Here is an 18,434-nt window from a genome sequence, read left to right on the forward strand (position 1 = left end):
GCCATCCTGTTCGTCCATGTTTAATTTGCGCTAATTTTTTACATCATAGAACATCTAGAACATCTTATCTGTACAAGTTCTCGTCTGTCGTTTGCATTTCTTTCCAGCTGCGGTAAAAGAATGAATTCCTTCTTACCCGCTCGTCTAGCTGCTCTTATACAGCTTAGCCTGCATGAACCACTGCAAGAGCACGAGGTAGAAGGCAAAGAAGAATGGCTCGAGATTTTCGTTCCATTTGCGTTTCAATCTTCTTTCATTGCAACCTTCGCAGAATAGGCACGACTCGGCAAACTTCTTTGAAGGGATATGCGCACCCTTTCTTTACTTACCCAGGGCATTTCAACCGGTCCTCGACTCGTCCCTATGCCACCAAGAATGTGGCACCTCAATGGACCCTTGTAGCTGACTGGTGGCCGTCACACAATCATAGGCCGCCGGCTGCGAATAGACTGCTGACACCGAGACCAGTGAGAAGTGCAGATCTGGACGGCCGCCGCTCGTGGAGCTGGACAAGCGCCTTGTCGTCTCGCTCCGGCACTGCAGAGGCTCTGGATTGGCAAGCCGGTGCTTAGTATTGGCATCGCCACCACTATAAAGGTCAAAGGCTGCCCTGACGACTTCCCTACCGGAGGAGGTTTCAGCCAGTGAGATCTGTCAGCCGTGTTCCCGGTGACCACTGCGGTAATTAGCTCTCTGCTTTTCCCGGCGGTAGTCTATGGAACGATTGCTGGGATCGAGACAGATTTTGTTTTCGCGACAATGGTATCGGTTCATGACGCAACAATAATTCGTTGCAACCTCGTAGCACAGCCACAGAGGAGGAAATTGTGAACAACTGTAAAAGGAGTGGGCGCAGGTTGCATTTCTTGAAATCTTTAAGGGGAAAAAGTTTTTCATCTTGATTTTATTATCAAATGTTCGGTTTGAGGGCTGAATTCACCACTTCCCTCCCCACTGGGCCTTTCAAAATCGTTTGCTTATGGGGCAGCTGGTTCATGTTTTCGAGCTGGAATACTTTTTAGCGCAGGAAATAAAGACGACAAGACCGCACATAAAGGGAACAAGTTTCGCCTGTCTTGTCCTCTTTAGGTGCTGCACTGAAAAATATTTAGCCTTGAAATTACTCCATTGCCCAAAATTGTTTACAATTCCTTTTCGCGAGTGACTTTAGGTGCTTTGGCTTATTTGTGACGTCGGCTGTATAAATAAATTGCGGGGATTTCTCCTAATTATGCCAGAGCTAATGTGCTCCAAATACTTTCATAGTTTACTTGATGGAATTTTGATGGAGGGCACAATTGTTAGAGGACCTCAAATCTGGCCTGTGCAACGTATCTTAATTGCCATACCATTCGCACAAGAAGCTATCGCCCTAGCACCTGTCTTTTTGCACGAAATTCCTCTAAGCGTAATGACTGCTGGAGGTAGCGATAACATCTTTACGTGGACATCTTAGGCAATTAGCTGCGACTTATGGTTGGTCGAGATTTGTTAATTGACCTGTCAATGTCTGTACTGCAGTACTGTACTGCTATCTAAGGGGGCTTTCATGATGAAGCTGCCCGCTGACATGGTGCATACGGTAGCGACGGTGATGACAGTGGCATAAGTTAGGAGGCTGCAAGCTTTGAAATGTGTCCCAGCAGTTTTTCGTCGGCAAAGGTATTGGAAAAGCAATGAAATGAAGTAGCAGTCACTGACCATAGTCGAAAAACGAAAGACGTTTCGAAACCCGTACGGGTTTCTTGTTCACAGTGAGCAGGACAAGGGCGGTGGCGAATTTATATCCGGAGAATGTGACGTAAAGATCGGGCGTAGATGCCTGGCAAGGGGCCAGCGTTCCTGTTTAATGTTGCTTGTGTTGTTTGGATGAATATCGATTCCAGAAGAAGGCGCGTCGTCAGGTTTCTTTCCTTAGATAAGATGGAGGCATTGCCCCAGTCAATCTGGTGGCCAGTGTCGTGTGCATGACCCACCAGCGAATTTGTGGCATGCTTTTTGTTTTTCACATCACGTTGGTGGTCCTTTATGCGCCTTGAGAACTTTCCTGTCTCACGGATGTAGGCATGATTGCAGTTCAGGCATGGTATTTTGTCGACGACTCCTGGAAACTGCTCATTTGGTAGTCGCTCTTTCACATTCATTAGCTGATTCCGCAGCTTGCTGACAGGCATGTGGGCCACGCGTAAGTCGTATTTTGACAACACACGAGACAACGCTTCGCTGATACCAGGCATGTATGAAATGCTTGCTCGTGTTCGATACGTCCTACAATCAGTGGTAGCTGGATGTGCAGCTCGTTCTTGTATCTTTGATATGAAGCGGCGCGGATAACCGTTGGCTGACAGTTCTTCGTGCACTCTTTTTAACTCCTTTTCTTGATCTTCTTGGCTTTTGCAGACACGTGTCGCACGTTTGGTCAGTGATGTGACGACGGAGGCTTTGTGCGCAACTAGCTTTGTGCGCTACTTCACTTCATTGCATCACCATGCCTGACCAGACGGATTTCCGTCGAACTCTTGACTACAGGTATTGGAAAAGCGACGAAAAAACTACTGTGAGTACTACTGATTGTAATATTAGGCTACAATAAAAAACAGCGCAGCAGAATGACCGTATTGTTCTGCGACAGGTGTGGTATGTTGCTTCAAGCGACTAATTTATAGCACGACGCACACAGGCGGAACTGGCTCAAGCAAGCACCCGCGAATTCCACTTGCATAATGCCATCTGTCAATAGGAGCCACTGCCCGTAGCGCTTCATCGTTCCAACTTTCCACATGTCTTCTCCTTCACTGCTTTCCTTCTAATTTTGGTCTGAGGCTTGCGGTGCGGTCGCCACTGAACCTGTGGAATGGGCAACAGGTGCACCCTAATATGACCGGCGCCTGAGAAATTCAAACATCCCGCATGGGTTGTGGAACTCAAGACTCGGACCTCCTCTCAATTGTGTTTAAACACGTTACTAATATGTTGGCAACTCATTTCCAGCACTGCCTGTTTAAACCAAAAAATCTGTCATCAAGAATGAACAACTACCATGCACCAAATTTCAGAGCCAACGTTGACTGACGTTATTTCTGTCTTTGTTCGGCGGGCTGACGCCGTAGGCCATGAAAGGGTGTACGTATAAGCACTTCCGCAGCAAAGTTTCGTATTTTCAGATGTGGATGGTATGATTTTTCGGTGCACTATGGAAACTGCTGTCCCTCCAACCAACCACCTCCCACCTGTCTCAGCCTTCCCCTGCTCCCGCCGCCGCGGTGGCTGAATGGGTATGGCGCTCGGCTGCTGGCCCTAAAGACGCGGGTTCGTTCCCGGAGGCGGCAGCCGAATTTGGATGGAGGCGAAACTCTAGAGGCCCGTGTACTGCGCGATGTCAGTGCCCGTTAAAGAACCCCAGGAGGTCGAAAATTCCGGAGCCCTTCACTACGGCGCCTCTCACAGCCTGAGTCTCTCTTGGACGTTAAACCCCCTAAACCAAACCTTTCCCCTGCTTCCTGCCTTACTTTCTATCGCTCCGCTTTCCTCCTCATTGTTTTGCACTGATGCAACATCGCGACAACGCCACCGTGAAAAAAGTATATACGGCGTTAACACCTGCGCTCTAAAACTATCTGTTAACAGATCAATCGCAGCTAAAGAAACAAGTGTCGCCATCGCGCAATCGGTTCCACTAGACTGCTGTTTCTGCGTGGAACTCATATGCGCACGACCTTTTTAAAGCCGGGGCACTTCCTAACGTTTGAGTGTGCCCTGCGTAGTTGGTTGTTTTGATCTGTCTTAATAGAAAAGGCGCTTGTGAGCCAGTGTGTCATATTTTTGTGTAAACTTTCTGTACTTTTTGTGTAAAGCAATAAAGCGAGGAACTGGCGTCGACAGTGATTTCTCAGCCCGCATTTTGTCTCCTCGACAAAGCGCTGAATGCTTAAAATCGTTGAGCCAGTTCGGTCCAGAGTTTTTTGTCGTTTCACGTACAATGCTCGTCAGACAGAAAAAACACGGGAGCGCATGGCCGCCGCGCTTCGTGAAGCACTCTGCAGGCTGCCGACGATAATTTGCGGCATAGGGGCATGCGTAGTAAACACGGCCTGCTGCTCTTCTAGCCCATGGGTCTTCGTGTCGCCCATTCTCTGCGGATCTCGATGGCTGCGATTCGAGCATCGCGGCGGCTACGCGTTGACGTGATCCCTCTAAGTGTGATTCATACTGTACGTTTTAATGCTTTTAAGAAATATCTCTTCAGGAGTGCTATGTACCCGGGGGCTGATAACGAAGTAATAAATGGAGGTGGTGACTAATCTTTCATAAGGTTTGTTGTAGAAAAATACAGTTTCGATCCTTTTTCTTGCTTTCGAATGATATCTTGAGAAGCTTAGTGGTTGAGAGACAAGCGTTGTGAAGGATGACATGTTAAAGTATTAAAAGGTGATAAATATAACCGCACTCAGGACTAAAAAATATGGCCCGCGTATTGTCCTTCTGAGAGCTGTAAGCACAAGTCCAACCTGTAACCCAAATTCTTGGTTACCACTTGATGAAAGCCTAGTTTCATTACGTGCCTTGTGCAGAGAACCACCGAGGCGTGAGCAACTGGAACAAAGCGTGTTTATTGGGCTATACGCATCTCCACCTTACAGAGGGGAAACTGTCCATCTGGCAACCTCAGCAGGTGTGACACGCATCGCCATGGTGACGCTGGTTCTGCTGAAACCCACACTCCATGAAAAAAAAGGTATGATCTTAGTACTTCAAGGAAGTAAATCCACTGATGCTGTGGCGAGCCTTTTTTGGTGTAAAGTTACACCTTTGTCGGTGGACTAATTTTCGTACGATGTAATGTGTAGGCAGTAATCGGGGTAATGTTATTCCGGTTGGTCAAGTGTAGGTATAAGGCTTTGATGACTAACGTTACCCTTGCTCAGAAAGAATAAGGCTTAAGCCATGAAAATCCAAACATATACTTTACGTTCTCGTGCAAGTAAGGCACGTTCGCTGCGATACGAGTCGGCCATTGTGATTAAAGCAAGGCCGTTTTTGGGTCTGTTAAGTAAGCCCCTTCCCTTTTTAGGTGTGCTGGTGTAGTGCATCTACTGATATGTGAAACTCGCATTGCAACTAAACGCACCCATTTTATACACCTACAGAACAAAGCTGCGTACTGAAAAGGCATGATAACCACCTCAGTGACGTGCTGTTCGCAGACGTTTTTCTCTTTCATATTCCTGGTAAAGTTTGTGTTAGTGCGAAAAGTTTGTCGCGTGCTGTGCAGCACTTCAGAGTGTAAAATTGCACTCCAGTGACAGTACAGCAGTACGCGCGACAAGGTTTATTACTTATTGAATTTAAAATGGCAGCATAACTCAGCAGTATTCTGTCAACGTCATGGTGGCATCTATTCTCCAAGCAAACCTGTATGAAAAAAGCAGATTGTTGAAACATGACGGGCAGTGCACACATTTACCTCATAAATTGTAAATACGAGAGCAAAATTTAAGCGGCGGCATATTGATATAAATCGCGCAGCTGTATGTGTGGTGTTTTTCAAGCAAGCATACTGTACAGTCCAAGAAAGATATCAAAAATGAACAACACAAGCACAGGACACCAGATCATTGTAGAATCGTTCATACTACTCGTGTGAAGAACATGCATGCCCCACTAACTAGACCAAACTAGAGGGCGCTATATTTGGTGTCGAGTACTCATATCTCACATGCAGTGGAAGTAGCGAGCAGCTGCCTTTTTGAAAATGGCCTAGTTTTTTTTATTCACAACGTTCTTGCGGCTTTCATTCAAAGGCACCCAATTTTGCAGCTGAGATCAGCAAGACATACGACACCGCACCGCAGTATATTTGACGCCTGTAACAGGACAGGCAAGGCGTCGTCGTTAACCCAGTTGCTGTCGTGCATGCGGTGGGGCTACCATTTAGCCAGAGTCATATTATGACAAAGGAACATCGTTTACAGACCAAAATAAGCTGAATTTAACTCCTGTTCTGCTGTTGCCCAGTTAAGTATTTCCGCTAGCAAAACTCCTTCCGAATTTAGAACGTTCCACTCCTCATCTAGCCGCTTGCGCGGAACGAAAGCGCATCCGCACTGAGATGGTGCCTTTCTTTCTGCAAAAATGTGCAGCAATATATGTCAGCTTGTCCAGAAGGCTGTTTTCTGAGCGAAAGCACTCGTTTAGAGATAGCAGCCTTGCATTGTTTTTGCAATGTTTGAGAAGACACTTAAACTGTTTCGGGATCGACTAACGCATTTCCCCTTTAGTGGGCAAAGGAGCAAATGGTGGCATGGACTCTTTGTTGGAAAATAACTTCTAAATCAGTGACCATTTCGGAAACCTGTAAGTCTGCACGTCTTGCTTTCCAACCAAAAGGTCTCGAACCCAGACTACACACTCACAATCCTGGATAAATGAAAACACCCGATGGTCGTACTCTGCCTGCAGCGGGGTCTGGCCCTTTTACCGCCAACCCCGACCTGTACTCGTCCTCATAGATCGTACCAACATCGCCAATGACGAGTCGCACTCGTCCGGCTCGATATTGCGGTGCTGCCACATCCTGGTTGCGTCATTGTAGGTGGGGAGTGGCTCTATTTTCTGCTTCCTTCTGCGGGGATCACTGCTCAGAGCCAGTGGGGGCCGGGGCGTACGGGAAGAGAGAGGGGGTCCGAGAAAGGCAACATGGCACACACCAAGCGGGCGTGTAAGGTGCCAGGAGGGCGTTCGTCCAATTAAATTCTTTATTTCATTAGGTTCATGCATGCCACCGCCGGCAACGACATTTAGTGCCCCTTGATTTCTTCGCTACTACAGCCTGCTTTCCCGCCGCACCTTGCAGTCCTAATTCCAAGAGGGTTCATGTGTTCCTGGAGATACTGTATATCACGTATGCGCACGATAATAGATCTGAAGTAAGGGAGGTCGGCTTTGCCTTTGAAAAGGGCGAAATTATTACAAAAGTCACTTAAACGAAAACAACATTCCGGAAGCTCCCACAGTGAATAGGGACGTCCTGAAGGAGTGGGGAGGTAGTAGGCTACACTAGGCAAAAAATGATGCTGGCAGCATTCATAGAAAGAGGCTATAGTATTAAAAAACCAAGTTTCGAGTTGGATACACAATGCAAAGTACCTTGCTCTGCTGCTTTCAGGGACAAACGCCCAAATTTTTGGAGATGCTGCTGGATCACTGCTGCTGCATAGGTATTGGTCAAATTCAAAGAGCCGTAAATCTAGATTTGTTTATTTCTATTCGGACCATAAGCCTACATGCGTACGTTTCTTGGTTTACCTTCATGTGTATGGAAACTTACATTGCCACAAAAACCAGTTACAATTATTATCAAATTTAAGGTATGTCTAGGAAACGGTGAAGAAAGATTAAGTATGATTTTATTTTCACGGAAACAAATCGCTCCAATTGAAATTTCAGTGGGCGAGGTGGCAGGAGTTTCAAACCTTGTGGGAAAAACTCATGGAAAATGGACCGCCGAATGCAGAGTAGCGCACGGATTCCTCGAGATCGTAGAAAGCAAGAGTACTCATTTCTGCACTGAAAGCGTATATTTAAAACCTTGCACCCATTAAAAAAAACGTAATTGGCAGCACGAGTACGCCGCAATTCGAACACACTGTGCCGACCCACTGCACTCTGGAATCAAATGGCGGATCTACTCGAGAGCGAAATGTCATACACGCCCGCAACTGACGTTATAATCGCGCGGGTGCGTGACGTCTTCGGCATGGCGCCTAGTAGAAGATCCGTGAGCCCACAACGTCTGTGGCTATTCCAAATGCGATCTGGTCACATAGTATGAAACATGTCTGGAGAGTGCAGCGTGTTGATATTTGAAGAATGTGGCCCAGGGGACATCATGGAAGATTAACAGGGCGAGTGCTTACTGTGTCGGAACTCATAATTACTTTGCACTGACCGTGTCCTTCAGCCCGGCGAATTTCCCGGTGAAACTATTCTTGGGCACACATTTAAAAACATTAAGCTGGGTGCGGCTGATATTCTGGGATAGGGATTTGGGCGCCAATTAGCAATAACAGAACGGCGCGGTAACCGCATAAGACCAAAAAAAGGACAGAGTCGGAAACGGTAACGGCTGTCTGACGATTGTGCGGGGCTCTAACATCCGCACATGAAATGAAGCTGTGGTTTGAAGTTTGATGGATGACTAAAGAATGAAAATCAAAAAGAGCGAAAGAAACTCTTCTTACCTGAACCAGCATTTGGCGACGAGAGCATTTTTCACCTCATAAAATAAGAGAAGCTTTATCGGAAGCCGGTCACAACTGATTAAAGCTAAATGGTGGCGGAATGGAAATATACACTCGGTTCGAATGGTAATTGGACAGGAGAAAGGAGAACACTTTAACGCGCGTAGTGTTCGGGGGCAATGGAACATACACCAGAGAGGTGGAGAGAAAATAAAGGAAGAAGAAAAGCTTTAGGAATGTATGTGTAGCATGGTAGATTGAAATTCATATACTCTCCACAGAAAGCGAACTGCTCGTCTGAATCAGCTTCTGAATTCTCTTTAAAATGATGGAGCGTCACATTAAGCGAAATTGGCAGCTAGTTGGCGGCGGACTTGAACCAACATATGATCCGAATATGTTGGCATAAATTGAGCTTTTTTTGTGATCTTGAAGCTTTCGCGCTTCTCCGTGGTTTCGCAGTTCATGATTTGCATGCCTGACATGGAAAATATGGATATGCAGTTGAGGCAGCACTCAAAGACGTAAACAGACAGGTATGTCATTCGTTTACTTAAAGCGCAATATGGGAATATTTGTAGTCAAAAACAATGCGCAACTCATTTAGTTTTCATAAAGGACATTGTATTTTTAAAGAAATTATGACACGCTCAAGAAATCACAAATATATTTTGCTTTATATTATGACTGATATTTATTCGCATAACAATGAGAAATCAACCAAAGGCTTTCCTTGTAATGGAACTACGCCTGTGCCTAAACGTGGCTGTCACAAAATCTCGTTCACGACTGCCTGACGTGTCAAGTCGAGCTAAACCCCACCACTTAAAAGCCACCCAACAAGGCGCTGGAGGAGTGAGAGGTGACGCTGGTAACTGGCACCATGGAAGACCAGGAGGCGCTAGTCGTCGTCGTCAAATCGTCGGCAGAAGCTACTGAAGTCCTGGACTGAGGACCCCATCTATATTTCCCTCAGTCTCCTTTTGCACAATAAATGTTTATTCTCTCTCTCTCTCTCTCTGAAGAGTCGACATGACAGTTTCCATGAGAACACATCGTTACATTTAACAGAATTTTCACCGCAAGATACGTCAAGGTGCGCTAAGTCCCACGTAATATTGAAACGAATGAAAATTATAACACTGCGACTATATGGCGGTTGGCAGTTAGCACTGGTTCATATCCTGGAGTAAAGACATCTTTACTACTGACTGGCGAAATTTGATTCAATTGTTATCGCGGGGTGGCTTTTTAAGAAACAACGTCATTTGAAATAGGAAAAGACAATTACATTTTAGCAATGCGCAATGGAAAAATGCAGCACTGAAAACGTTGTTTTCATTTTCAAGCTTTATATTGCCAGTATGTATTCTAAAAAGTCGGACATATCTACAGTTTCCGATTTTACATGTTAAAAGAGTGATTTGCAAGCAATACAAATATTTAATGCTTATGAAAGAAGCAACGCCCATAGGTAAAAAATTTGGCGCGTCCCAAGATGCGCTTCGTGCTCGAGAGTTCGTAGGTAACGTAATGTCCGATGTCTCAATGGCAACACTAGGTCCCGCATTGTCCGATTCATCTCGAACACCAGCGCTTGCATCATCTTCGTTCTTGCGGGTCACTCCTTGTCAACGGCTCCTGCTGAACTGCGACGAAGATGAGGCAGGCACTGGCAGTGTTCATCTGGCTGGCGGGCATTCCGCAGTCACCCGACACCGAATCCGACGCCGCACCGGCAATGAGCAGCGCCTGCCACAGCGTGGTCGTGTTCCGCAGTATGGTGCCAGAGTTTGTTTTCCAATTTCTCAGCGATGTCTTGTGGGTCGGATGGAATCCTCAGAGCGGATCGACCAGCGTCAGTGTGAAGGAAGGAAGGCCTCAGACGTTGCTGGCGCATACCCACTACGGGGGAGTGGCCAAGACACAGGCGGTTAATTGCTGAATACAGGAAAGTTTTAACGGGAAAAGGATTGGTAATAGGATGTAGCCTGATAGATTGGAAGACGGAAGGACAGGGGTCCTGTTAACTTGGAGATCGAAGACGGGACAATGGCTTAATGTGCATAATAGTACATAATGCCTGTAATGTTCTAATGTCGTACTGACTGGGAGCGGGAAGAAGAAATTAGAATGGGAGGCGATGCGTTTCTTGAAGAAAATTGTGCAAAGCAGAGCGCACACTCCTGTCGCTTCATCCAAGCAAAGAAGCGCCAATTGAAAGAACAACCACGGAAGACACAGGCAAGCCCAGTTGATGAATTGGAATTTGCAAAAGACGCTTCCTCAAATGAGAGAAGCGGCGGCAGAACAGCAGGAAATGATCTATCGTCTCAGGTTCGGCACAAAAAGGGCACAGTGGGAAAGCCGCCAGGCCAGATCTATGAAGGTAGAAATTTAGAAATGGAACCCGGCAACGCAAGCGCGTGAAAGAGCGCATTAATACCGCAGGTGGTTTTCGTCTTCACTCCAGATGTAGTGTAGACGACGCGCCCACGAATGACGGCACCGTAGCACCAAGCGCAAACTCCAGATCTTACGGACAATTTACCTATATCGACCAGTCTGCCCTTCTTGGTCGTCAAGCTTTGGCAGGTGGCACCGATTTTTGACGATGAGAATTCCTGCGTGTGAAAATACGCAGCGGCACCTGAATGCCTCGATCAAATGATGAGCTTTGTCTCCTACCCCTGAATTGCGAGAAGTTCTGGCTAGTAATGCTTGGCGAGTGCGCGGGCCTATATTAAGAAATTGCCACTCACTTTTTACCAGCCACGAGGTGAGATGGAAGAAGTGATTTCAGTGCCCCGGTGGCTGTTGCACTTCGAGCCTGGAGGAACAGTGCAGCGTCTTGGGATGAGGGCTCAAAACTGCAGCTTCAAGTAGGGCAGCGCTGTGCGACGTTCCCGTGCCTCTCTCTGGCAGTGCACCACGCCAGGCTTCCAGTTCGGAGGTTCTGCAACTGTGCCAAGCGTTGACGTTGCCGCATCGAGGGCGCATAAGCACACCCAGTGTTGGGTCAACACAGTGGTGCAGCATCACCGTGCTCCGCTTGGCAGTAGTGTATGAGATAAACACTTCGCTCTGTGGATTCCGACCGTAGAGCCGAAAAGATGCGATTCTTTGGCCCAAAGGAGCTCTCAAACAGCACTAAAAGCTGGGTGGTTGGCCGGCGCCGTTCAGAATCCGCTGCCATTTATTCGAACGAGAATGAAAATCGAGCCCCTCTTCTTTCTTTTCTCGGCTTCACTCCCAGAATCTCCATTTCACAGCCGAATGCTGTGGCCCCAATGAGCGGGTGCCTTTGTTTCTTTGCGTAGAAACTCTTTTCATACATGCCTGTCTTTACTTTTCAAGAACTGAAATATTTGCGACCTGGTACGTGTTTTGAAAAGTATTAAGTCACCGCTTCTTCTAAAGCAAGTTAATGAGTGCGTGTTTTTGAAAAACCTTTCATGAGCAGAGTAAATCAAAGTTACTTTGGGGTGGCTAAGTTGTTATGGCGCTGGGCTGCTGGCCCGAAGGACGCGGGTTCGATCCCAGCCGCGGCGGCCAAATTTCGATGGAGGCGAAATTCTAGAGGCCCGTGTACTGTGCGATGTCAGTGCACGTTAAAGAACCCCAGGTGGTCGAAATTCTCGGAGCCCTTCACTACGGCGTCTCTCATAGCCTGAGTCGCTTTGGGACGGTAAGCCCCCACAAAACCAAAAAAAAACAAAGTTACTTTGGTTGCTCTCATTCTACGAGCCCACTTGTTTATCCCCCTCTTGCCCGGTTCACCAGCAAATGCTGGTATTCCGGGTGTGCGCTTGACAGCGCCGCCGCCCAGTTTTCAGTTGTCTGGTTGGTGATTCCCACAATATCTATATATCTGGCATGGCCTTAATATCTGATATGAAATAGGCACTTCACCTCAGAAGGCGCAAGCCGTATAGTACAAATTTGGGAATATACCGTTGAATCTCACCGGGGAAGTATTTGATGCGGTTTACTTAGGGTGAAATCCTTCCTCTTGTTAAGATTTTTAGCGGTTCGGCGTATATTATCCTTGCATATTTAAAATGTTGTATTACTTGCATATAGGTTAATAACGGCTGTCAATAGCGTTATGATCTTGCGAATTTTGTGGAACGCGATGTAATAGCGCGGGCATTAACGCGAGGTGCACTAACTAAACACGAAACGAGATTTGGCGATCGAATATAGAAAGAAACTAAGAGAACCAGATAAAAAGATTCAGTATGCAACGAAAGAAAGTTCCGGGTTACCAATGAGGCGACGCTGCGTTCCTCGACAGGAAGCCTGCTGCAACACAGGAGCCATGCAAGTTAAGCCAAATATACTGACGGCCACTTACAGCAGACTCACTATAATTGAAAATCAGATAATTTGTATTTTCGGTTACTTGAAAAAATAATGCCTAATTTTGGTTCCCAGGCTATATTTTCAATGCATATTAAAGCAGCGTTATTTGTGTCTCGATTTCTCTTAAATTCGGGTAATTCAACTTTTTCTTCATGCTCCAACGATTCCGACTCCCCGCGGGCGGAAAAATCGGCCCCTCCAACCGGTTAACAGGGACAAGGTCCGAAGGGTGTCGATCATAGTCGCCCCGTCACCGCGCTGTTTTCTTTTTTGACCTTCGCTACCGGCCCCCGACAATTGGGTTCTCGGTCGTGCTTTACAGAGCCTAGTGGTCTAGGCGTCCGCTTCGGCTGCGGGAGGTGGTTGGTTCAAAACACACCGCCGGACACCCACCGGTAAAAATGGGTAAAAGCCACCCCGGGGTGGCCGCTCGGCTTCATTAGGGGTGTGTGCTTGGAGAAGGCTCCGCAAACCCCACTAGACCCATCCGGGGGCAAACCCAGTTTCGAACACTAGGCCTGCAATGGTGGTTCGTGTTTTACTTCCAAATGAAGAGTTCGACTCAAAGCTCGTATGCTCTAACCAGCGTCAAGTTCAGCCCTAAGGTCCTTGCTTAGAAGTGATTCAGAGTATCACTGTGGTCGTGGGCAATTCCGGTTTTTCTGGCTGACCGACAGCATGGCTCAGCATGCTGACAGGGACCCAGGTTCTAATCTGCTGATCTCCAGTTCAGCGAGCTCCTTTAAACTTCATCGAACGCCACGATCAACTGAATCAACCAACCACCTTCCGCAGCCGAGGCGGAAGCCCATGCCCCAGCCCAATTCGTCGTTCCTTCTTTTTTATAAAAAACACGTATCGCCGTTCCGGCGCCAATCTCCGGTTCCCTCGCTCATGTCTGCGTGGACAAGTGTGTCTATGGTGCGCGCTCATCACGTGCTGCTCGTTGTGTGGTGCAGCCTCCTTACAAGGACATCACCAGTTGTGAGGAAGCTCCAAAGTTTTGCGTCACACCTGTCAAGGATGCCGCGGAAGGCCTTACTATTATGAAGCAGTCATCCTTTCATATTACCGATAGTGAGCGTGCTGTACTGCATGACGGAATTCTGAAAAATCGCTGGTTGCGTTGCATCTTTATCTGCAAGCAGACGAGCATTGCCTATTTCTGAATCAATTAAATTGTTGCGACGTTTTTTTCTTGTAGACATTCGACCATTCGATCATCGGATAAGTTGCACCTTTTTCCAGTCCCTCCAGGTCCTAAATATGGTCGGACTCTAATATGAAACCAGCACATTTTTGAGAGAAACTGAGTTCGAAGTCAGCGCTCCTCTATATGCATGCATCTCACTGTGTCCTTGCTCTCCCGTGATCTCTTCGCTTTTCTGTGGAGATTTTGCTTGGCACTGCATTCATTAAGATCGCATTTCTTTACTACGTGGACGTGGCCGTTGGAAAAACGAGAGCCACGTAGATAGCTTGTAGGAAGCCAGTGCGTACGACGCGTGTGAAGCAAGCCAAGCGTTGTGACCGGCAAGAAAGCCTCCAGCCGGGATCCGATATGTCGAGTGCAGTGACGGCGGTCCCGAATACGCATGGCCTAGCTAAACGGCATCAGCGGCACCACAGTGACCCTGCAGCGAGTACCTGCAGCCGGGATTCGCCCGTTGCGTCCGGTCCTTGGCACTCCCCAGAGAAGCCTCCGCTTGACCCCCGCTGTCCAGAACTTTCTTTGTCTGTGTAGCTCGATCGCGGCATCTTGTCTTGTACCTTGTATTACTTCGTACGGTCATTACAGCGGTACTAATTGTGTGTTAACTGCATCACGCCCTGTCTTTTGCATTATCAATTTACCTTGGCAAATCTGCATTCGTGTACGCTTCACTGTCTTGGTTCTTGGAAATCACATTGTTGTTTCAATTGCGCTTTCTGTGGGACTCAGAGAAGAGTTTTTTTGTACTCCAATCTGTAGTGTATGCCCCAACCCTGCCGTAGGCGGCTCATCAGGCATGACCTATATCGCTTGTAAGCAGTCCGAGGCTCCTAAACTACGTGAAGTGCAGTAGTTTTTTTTCTCCGCGCGCTACTTCATGAGCGAGCAGCGGTGAGTATTTATGTCGGACCAATTAGTTACGGCAGCGTGAAACCTACCGGCACCGGGGATAACTTCCTCGCAGAAATTCTCCCGCCGCTCACCCTTGACCGACTACTTGGCCGACCAAGAATAATTTTTCTCCTCTTTTCACGACCACGATTCTCCCGACACGGCTCATATTAGGCGTTGCCAGGAGAAGTACAAGACTCACCCGGCTCTTACCAGCGACTATCTACAGTCCGAGCGTAATCGCCGAGTTATTTCTTTGTCCATTCTTGGCTACTGGGAACTTCAGGGTACTAAACTGGATCCACGCGGCTCGACATAGCCAAAAATGGTCGCAGTGAACAACAGTTTCCGCCTACTACGGCTCAGTAACATTGGCAGATACCTGCAATAAGGAAAAACAACTCACATGAGAAAAGTGCTATTTTTGAGGTAGAGGGTGTGGGAGGGGCAACGAAGCAAGGGAGGCCAAGCCAATTTCACAAAGTATTCGTGGGGGCGAGGAGCACCCCGGATTTTTACAATATGAGGGGGAGACTGAGAGAGGGCCAAAGATTTGATTTTGAAGGTGAGAGAGAAAAGGCTAAAAAAAGGGGCAGTGCCCACCTCTGCTTGGCTGTCACCGGTGCTTCTATAAGTTAGCCCTGCTAAATCGATTAAATACCCCTTATTTCGCGCAATGGAGAAATGCATTTAGAATTGTTAAGCACTCTGAAACTCTAAGCTGTACAGATTACGATGCGCGACCAGCGTTTCTTGACATGACCATGCCCGCGAGCAACTACAGGAGCGCGCCTGCACATTCGCTCGAAGCAGACTCGAGAGTCCACACGCTCTCTATAGTTCTCGTTCGTGGACAACAGTGGCGCAATATATGTCCTGAAGCCCACTGTTTTTTGTCAGAATTATCAGCGCATCAAGCAAGTCGCCTTGCTGTCGTTTAATGCATTGCTCTTATTCTCTCACTGACTTTATGTAGCAAACATTTATTCTTTCACTGACGAATGTAGTAAACATTCTATGTAGTTTTTGTCATCGCTGAGGCATTTCAACATTCATTGCTGAGACATACAAACAATTCCGAGTTGCACGCGCCTTATGTAGAAACCTTAACGGCTGCAGAAGCCTCAACATGAAGCCCTATAATGTCTTCCAAGCAATTTAATCCAAACTGCCGCAAACTGTGGATCCTAAGAGTATCGAACTGCTCCATAAAATGCACTCTGGAGATCATGCGAACGGCGAAGGTAGCACGAGTACGTTGAATCAATCACATTTTTACAATGAGATGTTGTTAAAGAGTACTTCAGCTGAATGAACAACAGTAGTCCCTCGCTCCTCGGACCAAGCCATCAAAATCTTGAGTAGATGAAAGTTTATTCCAGAGTGTCATTCGAACCACCACTGTCGCAAACAGAGCATGTTCATTTCATGCCTGATTACGCTATTCGGCCATTGCCGTAGCCTGAGAGCTTATGCGTGGTATCCTGCTATCGCCAACTAAATTACTGGAAAAATTTTGCGTCGGTGAAAAAAAAACAGCAAAGGAAAAGAGTTAAAACGCAATAACAGGGAAGATCTAAGCTCGTGTTGGCAAATTATTGTGTAAAATATATCAGAAAAATAAAACTGGAGAACTGCCTCCGAAGCAATTATTAGTCCTTGCGGCACTCAAGTAGTGCCAACCGTGACCGACTTAAGATTTTTGCACTCATTTTCGCAAGGTTTTACGGTTCTTAAGCACGAGTTTGCCAGACACCAGGCGCACTGACATTGTTCAAACCGAGACAGACCGGAGATTTGTGCACATGACCGAGAGCGAAAGCATGCGCTGCGACAAGACATAACCGCGTGTGAAGCTCAGCGGAGATTGTTGCATACTTCATGGCGCAACTGAGCAGCGGCGACAGCTTCTCGCTGAGTTAGTCGATATTTATTTAAGAACTTGTTTATGCTACACCATTACTGCAAACCACGCGCAGCTCTTTCCTGCACTTCCTTGCACCGCCGTTAAGGGAAACCGCAGTAAGATGTGGGGTGCCTCTCTCTATCTTCGTGCAGGGAGGGACACGGGCTTCCCATGACGCATTCCCACACAAAGCAGGCCTCAAATTCTTGGGGCAGCGTTTTCCGTCATCAAATGTGCCCCGGGCCGGATGCCGCCAAACTCTTCGAAACGCCTCTCAGACAATGTATGTGTAGCCGGCTGGTAAGAACCTGCAGACATGCGGCTGATGGAACACTGGAAGCACACGCTTGGGCCGCTGCCGTATTTCAGAGCGTGGAGGAAGGAACTGAGAAAAAAATACAGATCACAAAAAATAAATCTCACAGTGTTGGCGTCAGCTGTCTCGGAATTTCGCAAAGAATGCAAGAAAAGCGAATGGAGTAATTTTATATTAAAATCACAATGTCGACCCATCTCTGCTCCTTAAGGTGATGAGTTCTGGAGGCCAAAAAAGCATTCTGATCCTGCAGTAAGCATAATTCTCGCCCCTAGCCGGGTAATATGCCCTCCCTACATGCAACTTGGCCGAAGATCCACTACGCAAAAAAAAAACGACCGCGACACAGAAAAGGTCAGAGACGAAAAGTCGTTGTTGTCCTCAAAATATAACGATGCATTCCCACAATAGATGTGGCCAATCTCCAGGAGGTGACTACCAGTTTTGTGTTTTGGACGCAGCTAAATGAAATTGGATCAGGAAAAGGAGCAACTCATATTCATTCAGCAATTATCGCTATGCGTGCTTCTGTGTCGTATTCATTCTTTGTTTCGCACCGCAGAAAAAGAATAAATTCATATCTACTTGTTCTCCTAGCAACAATCATAAAGCATCGCCCGCACGAGCCAATGTTAGAGAACGAGGTAGAAGGCAAAAAAGAATGGCTAAAGTTTTTTGTTTCATGCTTGTTTCAGGACATTGGATCCTTCACAGGATCGGTATGAACATGCACACTTGCTCAAAATGATGTGGGCGCCCCTTCTTTGGTTACCGAGGGCGTCCTATCCAGACCTTGGCTCGTCCCTATGCCGCTAAGCATGTGGCACCTCAGTGCAACCTGGGAGTTCACCTGTGGCCTTCGCACAATATGTGGCCACCTGCTGTGGACAGAATGCAGACATCGAGATCGGTGACACGTACAATTCTGGCCGGCCTCTGTTCGTCGAGCTCGCCAAGTGCCTTGTCTTCTCGGTGCGACACTCAGGCAGCGCTAAGTTGGAAATTGACCCTTAAGACGACCATCGTCACCGCTATCCAGGTCGACGGCTGCCATTGCCTGGACGAGTTCTCTGCCGGTAGAGGTTTCGGCTAAGTATATCTGCCAGCTGTATTTATGGCCACCACTTCGGTAATTAGTTCTCTTACATAATTCTGTTTGTTTATTCTGAACACTCGGTGATATAGCGGAAGATTTTTTGTTTTTCGTGACATTTGAGTCGGTGACTTGTGAGCAAGTTTGAAGGCTGTGTGTGCATAATAAGTTCACTGAAAACCCTGCGAGAGTAAAAAAAATTTCCCCCATAAATTTTTCATGGAAACTTTCTCTTTGGGGCTGAGTTTCACCCCGTCCCCCTCAATATTGTCTTTTGCAAGAAATAATTGCAATTTGCATTTACTTTGGGCGTTGCGGTTTTTTGGGATTCAGGGGTGTTAGAACGTCTGTTGCATATGTAAATTTTGTGAGATTTCTTTATTTATGCCAATCATGAGGTGCCAAAACTG

At 47.1% G+C, this 18,434-nt stretch overlaps 1 long non-coding RNA gene across 1 annotated transcript; it reads left to right on the plus strand.

Moving 5' to 3' along the window:
- The first annotated feature begins 246 nt into the window (after window positions 1-246).
- Window positions 247-18,204, plus strand: LOC144099741 (uncharacterized). The gene is made up of 5 exons (XR_013307465.1): window positions 247-681; window positions 2,401-2,557; window positions 4,641-4,735; window positions 16,768-16,898; window positions 17,627-18,204. It is a non-coding gene; the product is annotated as an uncharacterized LOC144099741 (long non-coding RNA).
- Window positions 18,205-18,434: the final 230 nt, after the last annotated feature.

This window comes from Amblyomma americanum, chromosome 1 (genome assembly GCF_052857255.1).
Source record: "Amblyomma americanum isolate KBUSLIRL-KWMA chromosome 1, ASM5285725v1, whole genome shotgun sequence".
In the NCBI taxonomy this organism is placed as follows: Eukaryota; Metazoa; Arthropoda; class Arachnida; order Ixodida; family Ixodidae; genus Amblyomma; species Amblyomma americanum.